The sequence below is a fragment of the Sus scrofa genome, chromosome 18, assembly GCF_054392235.1.
Source record: "Sus scrofa isolate SSC_HxYL_T2T_F1_AM1 chromosome 18, Sscrofa_HxYL_maternal_Yorkshire_Landrace_v2.0, whole genome shotgun sequence".
Classification (NCBI taxonomy): domain Eukaryota; kingdom Metazoa; phylum Chordata; class Mammalia; order Artiodactyla; family Suidae; genus Sus; species Sus scrofa.
Genome location: NC_139400.1, coordinates 43,020,300 through 43,038,657, shown reverse-complemented (window position 1 = coordinate 43,038,657; position 18,358 = coordinate 43,020,300). Strand labels below are relative to the sequence as shown.

Sequence of the window (18,358 nt, the reverse complement as noted above, 5' to 3'; positions counted from 1 at the left end):
CCCTCCTACACTGTTGGTGGGAATGTAAGTTGGTACGACCACTATAGAAAACAGCATGGAAGTACCTAAGAAAACTAAATATAGAACTACCACATGAGCCAGCAATCCCACTCCTAGGCATATGTTCAGACAAAAATTTCATTGAAAAAGATACGTGCTCCCATATGTTCAGACAAAAATTTCATTGAAAAAGATACATGCTCCCCATATGTTCATCACAGCACTAATCACAATAGCCAAGACATGGAAACAACCTAAATGCCCATTGACAAATGAACGGGTTAGGAAGATGTGGTACATATACACAATGGAATACTACTCAGCCGTAAAAAATGACAAAATAATGCCATTTGCAGCAACATAGGTGGAACTAGAAACTCTCATACTGAGTGAAGTAAATCAGAAAGAGAAAGATAGACACCATATGACATCACTTATATGTGGAGTCTAAAATATGGCACAAATGATCTATCTACAAAACAGAAAAGATCATGCACATGTAGGACAGACTCATGTTTGCCAGGCTGGGGGGAGTGTAATGGATTGGGAACCTGGGGATAGTAGATAAAAACTTTTTGCATTTGGAGAGGATGGGCAATGAGTTCCTGCTGTATAGCACAGGGAACTATATTGCTAACCACTTGGGATGGAACATGAGGGAGGATACTGTGATAAAAAGAATATATATATATATATGTATATATATATATATGACTGGGAAGTTTGCTATACAACAGAAATTGACAGAACATTGTAAATCAATCATAGTGAAAATTTAAAATAAATAAAAATAAAATTTTTTTAAATAAAGTAATAGTAATGATGGTGGTAACTAATCCTTGGTGAGTTTGCTAGGGGTCAATAACTGTTCAATGAGTTTCACATGTATTAACTCAATTTTCCTTGTAAGCCCACGTAACAGGACCTATTTCATCCCCATTACACAGATGAAATAACTGCAGCTCGTGGAAATTTAACTACATGCTCATACCATAGAAGAAAATATATTAAGAATATATTAATTGATTCATACTCTTAAAAATACATCATTCTACCTTGAAAGGCTAAATAGAGCATTTATCTGAATTAACATCAAAACCAAAAGATAGCACCATATGTATATAAACATGGTAAGCTTATCATAAATAGCATATTTAAGATGGTCCAGTAAGTGACCAACTTGGAACAGTTATAATTATCTCTACTAGCCATTGAAACCAGTAATAAATAAACAAACATATTTATTACAGAATAATTTGGTCACTAACTGGTGCATATTCAGAGGGAAAATTTTTGTAAACAAATACAAAGAGTACCCATAAACTACTGAAACAGTATTTTTCTACAGATACAGAAACATCACAGTTGTATGTATATATGCACAATTTTATTCTGTATGAGTCAGGCATAAACAGACACAAACACCACACTGAGTCACAAACAATATAATAAAAATTTTTCTAGTGCAACATGTCACTAAACTGAAGGCGCATCATTGCTCCTATAACTGAAAAGTACAATGAGACAGGATGATATGACAGTGTGTTTTATCTTTTTCATATGAAAATTTAGTTATAAATTTCACATGCAGTAAACCAATTTGAATGGAAAACTTGGGGCAATAACTTCTCATGCATCTTCCAGTAAAATATTCTCAAATTTAGAGATAGTCCTAAATAAGAAAGCTGATAAATGAACTCCCTTATCTGGAGTTAATATTTTTTTAAATGAAAGCACCTCATATAAAGCCCATATATTTGACAACAATTTATTTTAAACAGCCTAATAAAACACAATACCCAGACTGTGGAAGAAACAGGATGTATAACTAAAACCAAATTCACCTTTAATACCTTTCCAGGCTGAGACAAAAATCCGCATCAGCACTTTCTGTCTACATGATATATCGATGGAAGCTAGAATAAAAACGGTGCTTAAAAACGTGCCATTTATAACTGTGAATAAATGTTCCTAAGCCTGACAAGCTTCTGTCAGTTAAATTGCTTTTATGTGGAAATATTTTTCCCTCAATGTTTCCTCTAGTATTTTTACTAGAAAACTTTGTAATTAATGTTCCAATCTAATAATTAAATAACTCTTTTTGTGTATTGGCTATACAAATTAGCAATATGCATATTTGAAGCATTCATTTAAAGCCAAAGAAACCATTCCTTAACAGAAATGAATTCCTACCCTTAGAGTATAACATGTCTGCCCAGAATGCAATACATCAATAATAAATTTATAATTCAATATGGATATCGGCCCATAGCTAAAAATTTGTAGATCTATATAACCAAGCACATTAAATAGTCTTCCTGGGTAAAATATCACCAGGAGTAACTCTCATAATTCAACACACACTATAGTAAGAAACATTACAACAGCATGTGTTCATTTTGAGTCCCAATTCAATTTTAAAAAAACCTGTAGATATTACCAATGTAATGAATTAAATAACCACGTGCACAAAAAAGGGGGGTGGGGAGAATGACTTAAAGCTTGTCTTAAACTCTATAGAAACTATTATTTTAAGATGTTGTTATAACTTTCATTACATAACCTTTCAGTCTCTATAAAACAAGTCTTTGAAATCTCTGGAAATAAAAATATACCACAACATAAAGCTTGCTTCTGAAAGTAACCAAATTCAATACTCAGGCTTAGAGCAACTACATTTACCACAATGAATTTAAGTGGAAAAACTAACTATGCTGAACTGCTACTCAACTGCTCTCCCAATTCTGAATATAGTTTGATATGTATTTTTTTTTTGCTTGCTTTTCTACTATTTCAGGTATTCAACAAAAGGCAATACAGGCCTGTGAATTAAGAGAAGACAAATAGATCAGGTGCTAAGACTGCCCATCCTAAAGGCAAAGTCAGTCTGTAGAATAGCGATGGGGAACCCAAAAAGAACCTCACAGACGGCATAACAAACAAAAGTTACTATTTGGGGAGGCTGAGATAGCCAGAACTTGTGGGGGCAGAGTGCTGGTTTTAAAAAGAAAGGGGGAAGGGGGAGCAATGCAGAAAAAAAAGCTGCAGTAATTGGCATAGGAATCCCAGCACCCTTTGAGTACAATCTGAGCTGAATAGGATGAAACTCCAAGAGGCCAAACAAAGAACAACGAGCAGCCAAAGAGCCATTTCAAGGGAGCTGTTAAACTAAACAATTTCCAAAATGTAGAGACCTCATTTTATACCCAGGGCCTTCTGCGGAGACTCTGGAAAAGTCATGCCTGCAGCAGTGAGGCTGAACTAGCTCTGGAGTATATATCATTGAAATATAAAAAAGCATGCAAATGAGCCTCAAAATGATCTAAACTGATCTGCAAATAGATTGAACACTACTTAAAGGAAACCATAAAACTCAGATGAAAAATGTAATTTCTAATGCTCATTACTTAGTTAAAAAAAAAAAAAAAGAAACAGGCAAAAAGGCAGGAAAATGGTACCCACAACCATAACCAGGAGAAACTTCAGTCAATAAAAAATAGATCCAGAATCATAAAAGAAAAAATTAACATAAAGGGAATTTAAAATAGGCTTGATAGGATTAAAGACTTATAGGAAAACCTGAATATAATGAGAAGAGAAAGGGGAAGATATCCAAAAGGACTATATTAACTGTCTGAAGATAAATAGCATTTGACATAGAAATTTCACTGGATGGGATTATCAGTAGATTAAGCGCTGCAGGAAAAAAAAAATTATCAGAGAACTGAATACACAGCAATATAAATTATCTTAATCAAAGTACAGAAGGAAAATAAGACAAAAAAGTGGATACAGCCTCAATAATATGTGAGACAGCATCAAATATATAACATTTGTATAAATAGAATCCTAAAAAGAGAAGGAAAAGAAGGCTTAAAATATTGAAAGAAACCATGCCCCAAAATGCTCTAAATTTAATAAAAAACTACCTATAAATCCAAGAAGTTCAACAAAGCCCAGGCAAAGTAATCATAAAGAAAAAAACACAAGACATGTTACAATGAAACTGGTAAAAGAAAATCAGTAATAGAAAATCTTCAAAGCAGCAAGCAAAATATAAAGGTACATTATGTACACAGGAACAAAGAAAAGAATACCACAGATGTATCACCAGGAACAATGCAAGTCAGAGGAAACAGAATGCTACTTTTAAAATGCTCAAAAAATATATATGAAACTAAAATTCTATATCCAGCCCAAATGTCTCAAAACTAAACACAAAATAAAGGCAGAGATGTTGTTGCTGGTAGACCTATATTTATAGAAAATGCTGAGGTAAGTTCTTCAAGTAAAAGAAAAACAGTAACAAGATGGAAATTTGCATCTACATAAAGGAATAAAGGACAATGGAAAGAATATAAGTGTAGTAAGTGTATGACTTTTTCCTGATTTTCAATCTCTTTAAAAGATCATTGACTTGTGTGCTGCAAAAATATAGTATTGAGGAGTTTATACACATGTAGAAGTAAAATGTATAACCACAATAGCATAAAAGATGGAAGGGGCTAGTGAAGTATACTATTGTCAGTTAATTATAAGTGAAAAGCTATAAAATTATGTGAAGATATACTATAAAGTGTTACCAACACATACTGTACATAAGATACTAATGCAATACATAGTAACATATTCTGTAAACTCCAGAGTAGCCACTAAAAAATAACAACATACAGCCATAGTGGCAATAAATGGCACCTAAAATATACTTAATTATCCCAAAAGAAGGCAAGAAGAGAAATTACAACTATAAAACAAAATAGACAAAGAGAAAACAAACAGCAAGACAACATATTTAAATAACTACATTACATGGAAATCTAAAGCAGCCTCTTAACCAGGGCTTACCAGAAGAATTAAGCCCTAGGGCCCTAAGGCATTTATTGTATGCAGTAAATTAACTTCTCCCCATGCACCTCAATTGGGACTTGCTTTGTCCCACACGCAGGAAAATTGGGAAAACATCCATTCATCATTTTCTGTAGGCTTATTCTTCTTACAGAAGCCTAAATGAGCAAGTCTAATACGCACTCAATTTAAAGTCACAGAGAGAATTCCATGGTGGTTCAGCAGGTTAAGGATCCGGCTTGTCACTGCTGTGGCTCAGATCACAGCTATGAAACTTCTGCATGCATAATTGTAGACAAAAAAATTAAAAAAAAAGACAGATTGCTGGCTTGTAAATCAAATAAGACAAAATGTATGCTATTTAAATTAAAACTAAATTAACTATAAAAACAAATATGTTAAAGGTAAAATGATTTTTTTTAAAGATTTGTTACGCAAACACTAATCATAAGAAAGCTTGAGTAGTTACATTAATATCAAAGTAGATTTCAGAACAAGTAATATTGCCATGGATAAATATGGGCATTTTATTATAATGAAAGAGTTAATTCATCAAGAATATTTAATTTTAATGTATATGCACCTAATAACAGAGTATCAGGAGACATGAAGCAACAACTCATAGAACTGAATGGAAAAATAAATAAACCCATAGTAATACTTGGAGATTAATATTTTTCTCATAGTAAACTCATAGAATGAAAAGAAAAAAATTCAGGAGGTACGCAGAATCAATACTTGACTAACACCATCAACATACTTGACCTAATTTACATTTATAAAATATTCCATCCAACAATGGCAGAATACACATAATTTTCCAGTGCATATGAAAAATTAACCAGGAGACATCACATGTTAGGCCTAAAAAAAAGGTCCAATAAATTTTAAAATGTTGGAATCATTCAAAATGCTTTCTTTGATTACAGTGGACTTAAATTAGAAATCAAGAAAAAAAAGATAAAATATTTAGAAATCCAACAATATGCTTCTAAACAACCAAGGGAGCAATCAAAGAAATCACAAGGGAAAATTTTAATTATCTTAAAGTGAATGAAAATGAAAACACAACCTAACAGAATTTGTGGGAGAAGCTGATGTAGTGCTCCTACTGGTGCTTCACAGAATGTGAGTTGACTTCATCAGAGTCAACTAGGGAGGTTTTAAACATCCCATTGTACCCATTTCCACTTTAACAATTAAATCACAATGAACCGGGTTGGAAAAAACTACTGGTAGATTTTAGAAATTCTTAGGTTATTTTAATTTGCAACTAAATTTTGGAGTAGAAAATCTATAGCTTTAAAAGACAAATTTTTTTTTTTTTTTTTTTTTTTTGGTCTTTCCAGGGCTACACACAGGGTAGGGGTTAAATCAGAGCTGTAGCTGCCAGCCTACACCACAGCAATGCAGGATCCAAGCTACATCTGTGACCTACATCACAGCTTATGGCAATGCCAGATACTTAACACACTGAGTGAAGCCAAGGATGGAACCCACATTCTCGTGGATCCTAGTCAGGTTCGTTACTGATGAGCCATGACAGAAGGATCATAGGAAAAGAGGAAATAATTTTTAAGAGTAAATAAAGATATTGTAAACAGACAAATCAAATCTGCTATTTTTACAAAAAAAAATTTGAGTGATAAACTTCTATATTAAAATAACTAGGGGAATATAAGAGGCAAGATACAAATTATGAACACCAGAAATTTAAAAATGCATTCTACTCCCTAACACCATACACAAAAATAAACTCAAAATGGATTAAAGACCTAGATATAAGACCAGACACTATAAAACTCTTAAAGGAAAACACAGGCCAAACACTCTCTGACATAAACGACAGCAACATCTTCTCAGATCCACCTATCAGAGTATTGACAATAAAAACAAAAATAAACAAATGGGATCTAATCAAACTTCAAAGTTTCTGCACAGCAAAGGAAACCCTAAACAAAATGAAAAGTCAACCCACAGAATGGGAGAAATCTTTGCAAGTGAATCAACTGACAAGGGATTAATCTCCAAAATTTATAAACACCTCCTACTGCTCATGACCAAAAAAACAAACAACCCCATCAAAAAATGGGGAGAAGATCTAAACAGACACTTCTCCAAAGAAGACATACAGATGGCCTAGAAACACATGAAAAGATAGATGTTCAACATCACTCATTATTAGAGAAATGCAAATCAAAACCACTCTGAGGTACCACCTTACACCTGCCAGAATGGCCATCATCCAAAAGTCTACAAACAATAAGTGCTGGAGAGGGTGTGGAGAAAAAGGAACCCTAGTACACTGTTGGTGGGATTGTAAATTGGTGCAACCACTGTGGAAAGCAGAATGGAAATTCTTCAGAAAACTAAAAATAGAACTACCATTTGATCCAGCAATACCACTCCTGGGCATCTATCCAGAGAAAACCACGACTCGCAAAGACACATGTACTCCGATGTTCATTGCAGCACTATTTACAATAGCAAAGACATGGAAACAACCTAAATGTCCATTGACAGAGGAGTGGATCAAGAAGATGTGGTACATATACACAATGGAATATTACTCAGCCATCAAAAAGAACGAAATACCAGCAGTTTTAGCAACATGGATGGAACTAGAAACTATCATGCTAAGTGAAGTCAATGAGACACCAACATCAAATGCTTTCACTGACATGTGGAATCTGAAAAAAGGACAGACTGAACTTCTTTGCAGAACAAATGCTGACTCACAGACATTGAAAAACTTATGGTCTCTGGAGGAGATAGTTTGCGGGGTGGGGGAATGTGCTTGGGCTGTGGGATGGAAATCCTGTGAAATCAGATTGTTATGATCATTATACAACTACAGATGTGATAAATTCATTTGAATAATAAAAAAACAAAAATAAACTCATACTAAATTTAATAAGTTCACACACCAAAAAAAGGCATTCTATAGAAGCTTCAGACATTAGAACAATAAGAGACTATTATGAATAATTTTATACAAATACCCTTGATAACAGATTAAATAGATAAATTGCTTCACAAATGCAACTTACAGAACTGACTCAAAAAGATCATCATCAATTTCAAAAATTGATCTTATAACTAAAAGTCTTCTCATGAAGAAAATTCTAGGACCATTTGGCTTCACTGGTAAATTCTACCAAATATTTAAGGAAGAAATGAGGCTAATCCTATACAAACTTCTTCAGAAAAGGAGGAAGAAGGAATATTTCCCAACTTTAAGAAGACACCAAAACCAAATGGACATCACAAAAAGAAAATGATTGATTAGTGTATCTCATGAATATAGACATGAAGATCTTGAACAAAATATTACCAAAGCAAATCTAACAATACAGTTGATCCATGAACAACACAGGTCTGAACTGCCAATGTCAACTTATGTGCAGATTTTTTTTCAATAGCAAATATTACAATACAATAAGATCTGGGCTGACTAAATCCAAAGATGCAGAACTGGGGGTACAGAGAATCAGGAATTGAGAGGGCCAACTATAAATTATACTTGCGTTTTCAACTACTCAAAGGGTCAGTGTCCTTAACTCCCACATTGTTCAAAAGACAGCCCAAAGAACGGGAGAAAATATTTGTAAATGAAGCGATGACAAGGGATTAATCTCCAAAACATACAAACAACTCACGCAGCTCAAAATGCAAAGAAACCCAATCAACCCAATCAAAAAATGGTCAGAAGATTTAAATATACATTTCTCTGAAGAAAAGATATAGATGGCCAAAAAACATATTAAAAGATACTTAACATCACTAATTATTAGAGAAAAATGCAAATCAATATTACAATGAGGCATCACTCACACCAGCCAAGTGGCCATCATAAAACATTGACAAATGATAAACGCTAGAGAGGGTGTGGGGAAAAGGGAACCCTCTTACACTGTTGGTGGGAATGAAAATTGATGCAATCCCTATGGAGAATCTCATAGAGGTGCCTCAAAAAACTAATGATAGAACTATATGATCGAACAGTCCTACTCCTGAGCACCTATCTGGAGAAAATCGTAATTCAAAAAGTGCTGTTCATTGCAGCACTATTTATAATAGACAAGGCATGGAAGCAATCTAAAAATTCATCAAAAGAGGAATAAATTTTAAAAATATGGTACATATATACCCTGGAATATTAATCAGAAATAAATAAGAATGAAAGAATGAAATAATCTATAGCAACATGGACGGACGTAGAGATTACCATACTAAGTGAAGTTATTCAGACAGTGAAAGACAAACATCTTATGATATCTCTTATATGTGGAATCTTTAAAAAGGATACAAATGAACTTACTTGCAGAACTGAAATAGACACAGACTTTGAAAACAAACTTATGGTTACCAAAGGGACAGGTAGGGGGCGTAGAATGGATGAACTAGGGGTTTGGGATTGACATATGCACCCTGGTATATGGAATGACTGGCCAACGGGGACCTACTGCATAGCTCATGAAACTCTACCCAATATTCTGTGATGACCTATATGGGAAAAGAATCTAAAAAAGAATGGATGTGTTTGTATGCATAGCTGAATCACTTTGTCGTACAGTGGAAATTATTACAACATTGTAAATCAAGTACACTTCTATAAAACTTTAAAAAAAATTAAATTTAAATGGATATCACATCATAACCAAGTATAGCTTAGGCAGGGCTCCGAGATTCCTGCTCCTTGGTGTATATGTCTCTGTAATCTCTTAGAGTCCTGAATGAAAATATGATAGGGTTCATGCCCTCTATTAAATGATATTTCATGACAGAGGTAAAAGGACTGTACAGATGTAAATAAAGTTACAAAGTAGTTGACTTTAAGTCTGTCAAAGGGAGATTATTCTGAGCAAATCAGGTGAGCTTTTAGAAGGGATTATGCCTTTCCTTGAGGAAGAGCCCTGAAGTCTGGGAGGGATTCTCTTGTTGGCCTTGAAGAAAAGGGCTCCATGAGGTGGCCATGTAGCAAGGCCCTATGAGGACCTCTAGAGATGAGAGCAGTCTCCAGTGAACAGCTAGCAAAAAAATTAGGACCTCAGTCATACAACCCCCAAGAAACTGAATGAGGCCAACAACAATACAAATAGGGCAGACCACCCCATGAGTCCTCAGCCCAGCCAAGATCTTGATTCAGCCTGTGAGATCCTGAGCACAGAATCCAGCTAAGCTGAGCCCATACTCTTGACCCACGGAAATTCTGAGATCATTAATTTACGTTGGTTAAAGCCACTAAGTTTGTGGTAACTCGTTACTTAGGGATGGAAAACTATTACAGTCTGTTAGTCACATGACAACAGAGCACCAAAGTCAACAAATGAGGCTAAAAGAAATCATTTGGGGTTTTTGTTTATTCTGAAAAATGAACTGAATTTCACAATCATAAAAATGTAAATTACTTTATTTTGCATATAGCTGGCATTTGAGATTTTGAAAAGGCAAATTACAACTACCACATATATGACACAACCACAGCCAGTTTTTTTTTTTAAAAAAAAAGCACAACCAAGAATAAAATGCAAGAACCAATTCATCAGAAAGCCACTTTTTAAATGCCACTAAAAATTTTGCAAATAGTTACCAAGTGCTAATTTTTTGAAAGCAAATATGTACAAGTTCTTACTCCAAAAAATGCCAAGAGAAAACAAAATTTTAAAAATCTACAAACAAAACAGGTCATGAGTCCCGACCTTCTGAATAGAGGTCTACCATAAACAATGTTCATGTTTTTCTATGTGCCAAGTGATGCCCAGCCTAGCTAAACAAGAGATTAAAAACAAAGAGCCTTTACAACATCATTCAACACATTTTCTATATCAGAATTTAAAATTCTGGTGAAGCTCACCATTTTTTTACAAAGTTCCTATTCACTGATATGAAAGGGGATATTAAAATTTTAATATCTGGAGATTTTTATGACTTTTCTGATCAGTGGATAAAAATGATATTTGATTTTTCTTTGTATTTTCTTATCAAATTAGAGTTTAAAATATTATCGGTCTCATAGATTCAAGTTTTATTTTTCTTCCAGTTTTATCATTCTGTGATTCATCAGACTAAATTTAGAGCCTTTGTACAAGGCTATCTTATTAACATTAAAAAATAATTTTAGGAGTTACCCTTGTGGCTCAGCAGTATCAAACCCGACTAGTATCTCTGAGTACGCAGTTTCGATCCCTGGCCTCACTCAGTGGGTTAAAGGATTCGGCCTTGTGGTGAGCTGTGGTGGAGGTTGCAGACACAGCTCAGATCTGGAGTTGCTGTGGCTATGGTATAGTCCGGTAGCTACAACTCAGATTCAAGCGCTAGCCTGGGAACCTGGATATGCCATGGTTATGGCCCTAAAAAGATAAATAATAATAATAATTTTAAGGGATATATATATATATATATATATATATAAGTTTAGCACAAAATAGGGTATGAGAAATTAATGAATGAAGTATTGGTCCTATTTCAATGAGCTAAACTTGAGTAGTATTGAATAACTACATACAAGAATGTTTATGGTCAATCAAGGCTTAGAACTGATTAAGAAAAATTACTGAAGGACCTAGTTTCAGCTATATTTAAGTTATTCTAAAATACTCTAAATCAACTATACTTCAATAATTCTTTTTTTTTTTTAGTTTTTTTAAAGTTATTCAAATGGATGAATGGGAAAAAAAATGTGGTCTATCTATACAATGCGCTATTATTCAACCTTAAAAAGAAATAAAACTAATACACGCTACAATATGCATGAGCTTTGAAAACATTATGCTAAAATGTAAAAAAGTCTATGTGTCGTATAATGTCATTTATATGAAATATCTGTAACAGGTGTATCCATTTAAACCTGGAGACTCCTTTGGTGATGATGAAAATGGTTGCGAACTAAACAGAGATGACACAACATTGTGGATGCCAATTAACCGTATACTTCAACAATATTAATTTTATATTATGTGATTTTTACCTTAACTAAAAAAAGTCAATCTAGTAATCTGAATATTAGTTATAGTTATTATATGTAGATATATAGAAAACATCTATTCCCATTTTCTGTCAACAGTCAGCTGTTCAAATAAAAAAATCACTAGCACATGAACAGAAAATCATCAACTATCCCATTTAAATACACATTGAAACTTCATACACAAAACTTGAAAGGTCACCTGTAGACTGCATTAACGATAATGAAAATGTTCTATACTGAGCTAGGCATATGATGAATAAAATTTGCAAAGTTTCAGAATGGCATACATTTAAGGATATCCCACAGAGGTGGTTCACAAAACTGCATTAAACTATATGCATGCTTTATCTTTTTTGTCAATTTAAATATTCATGAATTACTGTCAAATGCTATGTCATAGCAAGACAAGATCTGGCCCAAATTTTAGTGTCTGGTTGAAGCACTAGGATTAGCAAATTCATCAGTCAAATATACTATTAAGCATACCAATTAAACATTCCACTTTCCAATTGTCTTTGGAAATGCTTTATTAGATTTCCACAGAGAAAAAAAAAAGACAGTGCTTCAAACAAGTTTTTAACCCCTGCTTTGAAAGCACATATTTAAATACCTAATTTAAGATTATAATATGATTAGTTCAAAATAGTTTTCCAGCAAGACAAGCAAAATATCCCCACCATAAGAAACATTTCAAAGGTGTTTTTTTTGTTTTCAGTTTAATTTAAATAGATCTTCAAATATAAATTCTGTCCATAATACCATATGTAATAAAGAATTTAGGTTGCAGTGGAGAGTTTATGCCTAAGTAACAACATAAATTAAGCAGAATATAATACATGGTATCTTTAAAAAAAATTAAATAAACTCTAATTTTACATAAAATGGTAATAAAGACGCTAGATTTGTAATGTCCCATACATTAGCCATTAACTACAAGTATCTATTTAACTTTAAAGTAATTAAAATTGCATAAAATTAAAGATTCATTTTATCAGTGGCACTCGTCACATTTCAAGTAATCACCAGCTATATGTGTCCAGTGGCTACCATATTGGACAGCAGATTTCCACCATGGTAGATAGTAGTGCTACAAATCCACAGAGCTGGGTTTACCATAAACATGCTTCATGAAGCTTAGGCTTCAGCGTTCCTTTCTCTTGTGTCAAATGATGTGAGAGTAGGCAATTGTGGGTCCAAGAAAGAGAAAGGTAAATTGCTGATACATTCAATTTGGGTTTAGTGGGATATATGTATATATATGTGGTTCCCACTCATTTTCCCATGTAATTATTTATTGCTATCTGTTCCACTGCGGGGCATGGCTTCTAGGAATACACCTTCCTCACTGCACCAACTTACCTGGAGCCATGAAAAGAAGGTATACAGTCTGAGGTCTCTGGCTTCATCTAGGTGACTCATGAACACTGGAACCACAGGTGTGTGATAAGTGAAGGAGAAGCAAGTCTGAAATGTACACAGCTTAGAAGATAGTCTGTGGTAAATTCTTCCAATCATGATATATCAAACAGTATATATGAAATAGTATAAGCATATAATTAAGTTTTTAGCTAATGACCAGTCAAATCAGAACTTCTAATTAGAAATATAATTGATAATGCATATATAATTATAAATGCATCATACTTTTTTTTCTTTTCTATGCAACTCCTATGAAATAGAACTTCTCAAACTCTATTTGTACAGCTCTACAAATAACTCTAGAGCAGCTCTATGAACAAATGAGTATGTCTGAGTGATGCTGCATGTTTTATACACTTCAACTATCAGTAATAAAAACAAAATTTTATTAGCCAGGCTCCAGGAAAGACTTACCTATCTTTCTAGTCTCTTTTCAGGAAATCATATTGGAATAGCATTGTCAGAAGGCGAGGCAATCAAAGACTATGCATCAGATAGATGTCAATTTTTAAAAAGTAGTTTAAAAGTACAACCAGAAGCTCTAAAATGTCCATTTTTCTAAATAGTGTGATGATTACATCAGCAGCTACCTTTTTTTAAAAATCTGCCATCTGTTTTAATTTCATTTTCCATTCGAAGCATTACCTTGTATACATCAATTTGTATTTGAAATTTTTCTATGTTTTTTCCTAAAGAGGACTCTCTCCTACAAAAAGTCTAAATTTCAAGTCCCCAGAAAAACCTTTCTGCCGCTGATGCTAGGAAATTATGTCAATTAAAATATCTATTTATCAAAAAAAATATCTATTTATCAATTGGCAATCTCAACATCTTTGTTCCTTCACTCCTCATATATTACAACATTTAAAAACCCAGTCAGAACACTGTCATCGAATCCCGGGATTTAAAAGGGTTAATTTGAAATACATGTGTTCCACTCATTCTAGACCTTAGCTGGTATCTCTTCTAACTTCAGTCCAAAAAAAAAAGCAAACACAACCCACATCTCAGTAAACAAATGTCATTCCTGGTAATTAGGTTACACTGAGTACCTTTGTGCTTTGTACTGCTAATAACAATGAAATTCTTAATACAATTACAGTTATGGCTATTCAAACGACTAAGACATTGAACACACAATATACTTAAGTAAATGCTAGCCTGACAATACCAACTCATTTAATAAAATGAAAACACAAATATCAATCATCTCATTCACTTTTAAAATGTTCTAAATGATCCAACATTCATAAAACCTTTATGTATTATAAAAATGCACTTATAAATACAAAAATGCCCAATAGCTAAATGCCATTTATGCAAATATTCCCTAGGTTACCTTTTATTTATGTTTCATTTCATACCCTTTACACTTCATTAAGCCATGTGTCAAATAACCTAATTTCTATTTATTGTATTGCAGAGATATTCTCAGCCTGAAATTACATCAAATAAATATTAAATCAAATTTCTCAAAGCCATAGTCATAGGTGGAAATCAAATGAAATGCCTAATTTCACATAGAAGAGCTAAAGTTTAAATAGGTTACATTTATACAAGTGCCTAGGCACAGTTATTTCAAAGCTTTTGTTGCCACCTCCCACACAGCTGCAGAATAAAGTTATTCCAATATATGAATAATATATTGGCAGTCAAGACAAAAAAGATTTCAACTGAAGAAAAAAATAAAGTTTACATTAAAAACTTAAAGAACTGAATTTAGACGTGGAATACACATCTTCCAGTAGTTAACCCTGATTAATACACTTGCTAAAAAGAAAAAAATTATGTTTTTACCTAAGAGGAATGAAAGTAAAAAGAAAACTTATTCCTCTTATTTAAAAGAGTATCCTATTCACAGAGACAAAGGTGGAATGGTGGTTTCCAGAGTCTGCGGAGGGAAGAATAAGGAGTCACTGAGTTACTGTTTAATGAGTACAGACTCTCGATTTGGAAAGAGAAAAAAATCTGCAGATGGAAGTGATGGTTATGCAACAAGGATATGTTTAATGGCACTGAGAAGGGTTAAAATAATGTGTTTTACAGTATGAGAATTTTATCACAATAAAACAATTTTTATTGTGGTAATAAAACAATAAAAACAGTAAAAACAATTTGTTTTTCTCAAGTAATTATACTTACATGTTTGTTTATTCTTTTCTGAGATTCAGCCTGGTTTGGATAGTACATCACTATAAATAATGGACACTAAGCACTTAAGTTGGCCCAAGTCATAGCTAATAAAATGAAGAAAACTGGTTTTCTGACTTCTGGTTCCATGAACTTTGTTCTCTAATACCATGCAAACTGAGATCACATGAGAAATTCCAAATTTTTCTGACCAAGAATAGTTCTTTTAAAACAAGTAAAAAGCTATCTATAGAAGAAGAGGCACAAGTGAATCTTTTCTAAAAAAAAGAAATAGCTAAAAGTATTGATGACTTCACTGAACACAAAGAGTTGATGCAGTAGGGCAGGTGTCAATAACAGAGCAAGTCCAATGTTTTGGTTGTGAAAGGAATTAAGCCTAAGGCACAAATATTCAGTCAACTTCAAAGAATCTATCACATATACCAATATGTCCTATATTCTACAAAACCTACTTAAAGATTCCAAGATGCATGATTAATTTTAAAGTTCTGATTCATCACAAGTTAATGTTTACAAATCTAAGGAGCATCTTTAGAACCTGATTTACACTAGGATGCTTTCTCCTCATCACTGTACCTCCAGTATCTAACATGCTGTTACATAGTCGGTACACAGTAAATATCTGTTTAATTAGAGAAAGGAAGGAGAGAGGGAAGGAGAGAATTAAGGAAAAGAAGCAAGAGTAGGAAGTTGGGCAGGTGGGGTGTGTAGATTCTAAAAAGCCATCAGCTAATATTTAGCCTTTATGCAAAAAAAGAGAGGTTAGAGACTAGAAGCAGTTAATAAACTGAGGACCAGTCCCCAGTCCAGGCTGTGCTATTTCATAGATTTTTTTTTTTTTTTAAGGGCTGCACCTGCGGCATATGGAAGTTCCCAGGATAGGGGTTGAACTGGAACAGCAGCTGCCAGCCTACACCACAGCCACAGCAACACAGGATGTGAGCCACGTCTGTAACCAATGCCATAGCTCTCAGCAACTTCAGATCTCACTGAGAAAGGCCAGGGATCCAACCCACATCGTCATGGATACTAACCAGTTGGATTCATTTCCGCTGCACTACAACAGGAACTACTATTTCATAGATTTTATTGGTAATTTCTTTCACTATTGCCTAAAGCTCAGAATCTAAATATCGTAGTGATAGATACAAAGTACCTGCGTAACACCTGGGATTCATTACACCTGTAACCATATATGACATTTCACTACACTATTAAAACTGTATTTTAAATACAGAGTCTAAATACAAAGTGCTTTTATATATTCCAAAATATTTTTCTCCATGGCACAATGAAAACTTTGTTTTTATCAACATTTTATGATAGATCGTTTTAAAAGCCACATATTCTATCACAAAAGCAAAACATTTGAAAACAACTGCCATATTTCAACTTTATAATCTTTGTAAAACTAGATGCTTATTTGGGTCAGAAAATTGTGTCACTTTTGCTGATCACCCAGCAAAAACCTGTCAAGTGACTTTCAGGTTTATATAATCTAATGCCATTATAAGCAATTACAAGGCCTAATGGACGCTGGCTGTGTGTACCTATGGCATTGCCCTGAATTTACATCGTTAGTCACTTCCTGAAGTCATGTTAGCTTTCCTTCATCGACTGCCCTCTCGGGTTTTTAGGCCATCATTCTTAAGAGCATTTCACAGAGCAATTCATCACCTTCCTATGTTTTCCAGTTAAACATATACATGCTTTGATTCCTTAAATATGTCATGTTTGGGCAAAACTAATTAATGAGTGGAGGAAAAAAATCAGAAATTATTGCCTTTGAGGATGGGAGGGTAAAGGATGTCTGGTAATGGACCTGAGGGAACTTTCTGGGGGGATGATTGTGTTCTTTGTCCTGACAGAGGCTTGGGTTAACAGGTATGGACGTAAGTCAAAGCTCAGCAAATGTTCACTTAAGATCTAGCTGTGTCCGCTACATTTCAATTTTACCTCAAGAAGAAAAACACTGGCAACTATTGCCGATTTCTAAATGGGGACACACATGGAGAAGTATTTAGGCAGAAATGCATCAAAAATAACTAAGATGGATTAATGGATGAATAGAGGGGTGAACACATGGACAGAAACATAACTCAAAATGTTCACTAAAGTGAGAAGTAGGTAAACTGGTGTTCACGGTAAAATTCTTTCAACTTCTCCATGTTCAAAAATTTTGATAATAAAAAGTTCTGCGATTTACAAGATCATTTTTCACAATCCTTTTTACTTTAAAATTCACCCAGTAAATTATGAGGAATCAGCAAGTATTCCCAAAGATTCTGAACTATGATCTTTGCTGCCCACTGATTTGAGTATTTTAGTTTTTTATAAAAATCGAGCCCAATAGTTAAGACTGGATAAAAATCTAGTTAAATTAGGACACTCTTTCAATTCATTCCACAAATACTCCTCAAACACCTATGTACCAGATTATCTCTAAGTGTTAAAGTCAAAGGACAACCTGATTGTAATACGATGTGATTTAGACTATGGGTTTCAGGAATGTGTCTGGAAGGGCATTTTCTGGAACAGGAGGGAGAAGTAAAATTTTCCCAGATGGAGAAAATTCATTCTAGTCTGTGGGAAATTGCGTATGTGAACATGCAACACAAAAACTTTATTTTACAGGTAAGAGTAACATGGCAGTTGCTTCATGAATATATCAAGATATTTAAAATACATGTACATATGTTAGATCCTCCTTTTACTGTCTTATATACTGCTTTTGAAAGATTCTGCAATCTCTTCAGTCACCAATATAATCTAAGCACCTTTTGTTTACCATTTAACCCAAGCTTCAAGTATTTCACTTTAAATAATTAAAGGTATGACCCCAGCTGATTTTATTACTTCTTAAGGACTTTTTTCTATAACAAATTTTACCTGGTAATCACTTCAAAAAACACTGTTCTAAAGTCATAAAATCCCAAGAGTCAATACTCTAGGATTAGAAAAGTTCCCTAGACT

General features: G+C 33.7%; 1 protein-coding gene and 2 long non-coding RNA genes across 6 annotated transcripts in view; 1 reads left to right on the top strand and 2 right to left on the bottom strand.

Moving 5' to 3' along the window:
- The window catches only part of IMMP2L (inner mitochondrial membrane peptidase subunit 2), a 989,629-nt gene that overhangs the window by 855,687 nt on the left and 115,584 nt on the right, over positions 1 to 18,358 (bottom strand). The gene's annotated exons all lie outside the window — the stretch shown is intronic.
- Positions 1,373 to 13,279, bottom strand: LOC146395008 (uncharacterized). The gene is made up of 2 exons (XR_014834231.1): positions 13,175 to 13,279; positions 1,373 to 5,122 (listed from the first exon to the last, which is right to left on the bottom strand). It is a non-coding gene; the product is annotated as an uncharacterized LOC146395008 (long non-coding RNA).
- LOC146395009 (uncharacterized) lies at positions 2,479 to 6,339 on the top strand. Its single transcript, XR_014834232.1, has 2 exons — positions 2,479 to 5,342; positions 5,513 to 6,339. It is a non-coding gene; the product is annotated as an uncharacterized LOC146395009 (long non-coding RNA).